The sequence below is a fragment of the Rhinopithecus bieti genome, unplaced genomic scaffold (genome assembly GCF_001698545.2).
Source record: "Rhinopithecus bieti isolate Rb0 unplaced genomic scaffold, ASM169854v2 scaffold_70138, whole genome shotgun sequence".
Classification (NCBI taxonomy): domain Eukaryota; kingdom Metazoa; phylum Chordata; class Mammalia; order Primates; family Cercopithecidae; genus Rhinopithecus; species Rhinopithecus bieti.
This window is the reverse complement of record NW_016825946.1, coordinates 15,671-18,924: the sequence shown is the minus strand read 5'-3', so window position 1 is coordinate 18,924 and position 3,254 is coordinate 15,671.

Genomic DNA, 3,254 nt, shown 5'->3' with positions numbered 1-3,254 from the left:
CTGGGAAGAAACTTATTGGTGACATCACATTATCACCTGTAAAGAGGTCACCCTTAAGGCTATTCAAGCTACACAAATGGACTCCTTAGAATAGTTTCCCTGGAATAAAAATGATGGAACAGGTGGCCTCCAACTAAAATTAGAACAACATCATCATAAACAGGGAAATACATAGGCCAAATTTATAATATGATTGATGGTTACTTTTGAAATAATTTGACCTACCTGTGAAGATCACATATGTGAATACTCCACAGTTCAGAATCAAATTTGGTGCATGTATAAATTAATAACTTTTTAAAAACTGCCAAGGGATACTGTGAAGCTTACTTTAGACCCATGCGAACATTCTGATGTTATGTACTACTGGCAATCACCCGGAAACTCAAGCAAGGCACACCAATCCAAATAAGAAGGAACATTCATTTGCCTAAACCTGCAGCTATCTTAAGTCACAGCAACACATATAATGACAAATTGAACTGTATGCTGGACTTGCTTCTGCCAATCTGATTCTAGCATTATGGACAGCCAGGGACATGTAGCAAAGGGGTTATAATGTCACTCTATTGACTGAACAATTGAACAATTTAAAATCTGCTTCTTTTTCTAATCTATTCCCCTTGCTTTCCTCCATTAAGTGGGAAGATTGGCTATGAAAGGGCTTTGAAATCCTTGTCTGTGCTCTTTTAGGATTCTGTCTCCTTTATTTCCAGCAAGAAACTCAGGCACTGCAAAATAACATACAATTTTAATTATAAGATAACATGGGGCCAGGGGATGGACTGTTAGTTATATGCACAAGTCAAAGATGGCCTCTATATATTGACCCTGCCAGTACCAAACTCAATTTTTTACACATCCAATTGTTTTAAATATAGACCGATAAGTAGATTGTTAGCTATTTAGAGGCTGCCTTCTTTGCATACCCCTGTGAAACTACAATCATCTGCTAGCTATAGATAGAATAAACTCCAGGAGATAAAAACCCTAACCTACTGCTGCCCTTCAGAGATCTCTGACCCAGCAACTCCTTGTCTTGCTGCTGAGAGACATCACATATATACATAAGCCATCTCTTTGATTCCCCTCCCTCTCTCCAGTTAGCTTGTCCTCTCATTTTCTAGGTTGTGACCTCCCACCAGCCTCTGGAAGATCTCAGACTTTGATGAACCCCATGCCCTTGTAAACCTGTCAAAGCGTTGACCAAATAAAGCTCATTGTATGCTTATACACTGTTGGTGGTAATGTAAATTAGTAATAATAAACACTATATATAGTTCAACCACTATAGAAAACAGTTTGGAGATTTCTCAAAGAACATAAAACACAACTACCATTCAATTCAGTAATCACATTATTGGGCATATATCCAGAAGAAAAGAAATCATTCTGCCAAAAAGACACATACACTCATATGTTGTTTGCAGCCTTATTAACAATAGCAATGACGTGGAGTCAACTTAGGTGTCTATCATTGATATTGGCTAAAGAAAATGTGGTACATATATACCATGAAATACAACACAGCCATACAAATTAATGAAATAATGTCCTTTGCAACAACATGGATGCAGCTGGAGGCCATTATCTTAAGCAAATTTACACAGAAACAGAAAATCAAATACCACATGTTCTTATATATAAGTTGCAGCTAAACATTGGGTACTCATGGACATAAAGATGGCTAAAACAGACACTGGAGGAATATTAGAAGGAGGAAGAAGAGAGGTGGGCATGGGTTGAAAAACTAACTGTTGAGTATTATGCTCACTACCTGGGTGATGAGATCATTTGTTTTCCAAACCTCAGCATCATGCAATATACCCATGTAACAAACGTGTGTATGTATCCCCAGAATCTAAAATAAAAGTTGAAATTCTAAAACAGACAAACAACAAAAACTCATTTTGTGCTACTGAAAACTTGTGGTAATATATTTTTTCTTGATCAGTCCCCAAATCTCTTGCACTCACTTGTTTCCTATATTTTAATTTTACATATAAATTATACAAAACATATTATTATTATTGTTTCACATTGTCAATATGTCTGTTTACCCACATATTTGTCATTTCTATTACTGTTCGCTTCTTGCATCTCTTCAGTTTCAGATGAGAATCTTTCAGTATTTCCTCAGTCTGGGCTTACTGGTGATCAATTTACTCAGCACTGATTTCTGAACATGGATTTATTTTGCCTTCATTTTTGATGTACTATTTCAGTAAGTTCAGAATTCCAAATTATCAGTTTGCAAATAATTAAATTCCTTAAGTGACAAAGTTGTATGCAATGTATGACTCACCTCTTTGCACTTCCCTTTTTTCTGAAATCATTACTCTTGAAGTCCTCATTGCCTTTATAGGTTTGTGATGCTGTATTGGTAGGCTTTGTTGCCACAAAAGCGTTTCTTTACCTAAATTTCTAGGTTATTTTTCCCCCCACAGGGCTGCTACAATCAACTACACATTATTAGAAATGGAATTCTTTGATATTATTATAATGACTTACTGGTATTCCATTTTTACTACCATAATTTCTTTAAATACTCTTTAGTTATTTAACATTCATTTAGTTTACAGCTCTGTTATACTAGAACAAATTATATAATAAAAGTCATTTTAGCTAAATATTTGCACGTATTTCTTATTATTTCTTTAGAATATATTTCTAGAGGTAAAAATTTTTAGTTTTTAGGTTTGAACAACTTCAGGGTCCTTAAAAATCACTGTGCCCTAGGTTAGGAATATCTGTTGCTGAAGTTTAGAAATATCATAGGTTTTTTTGTGCCTCCCATTCTGAATAGGCCCTGGGCACAATAACTGCATTGGACTTCACAGAACCGGAACTGGTTATGCATATAAGGGATTGCTTCTCCAACTGGAGATGGAGATGGTGACACATTGTGACTGTAGTCAGTTATTTTCCTTTTCCTAAAGAGGTATAAAAAAAATTGGAACCAACCCAAATGTCCATCAATGACAGACTGGATAAAGAAAATGTGGCACATATGCACCATGGAATACTATGCAACCATAAAAAAAGGATGAGTTCATGTTTTTTGCAGGGACATGGATGAAGCTGGAAACCATCATTCTCAGAAAACTAACACAAGAACAGGAAACCAAACGCCACATGTTCTCACTCATAAGTGGGAATTGAACAATTACAACACATGGACACAGGGAGGGGAACATCACACACCAGGGCCTGTCAGGGGGCAGGGAGATAGGAGAGGGAGAGCATTAGGAGAA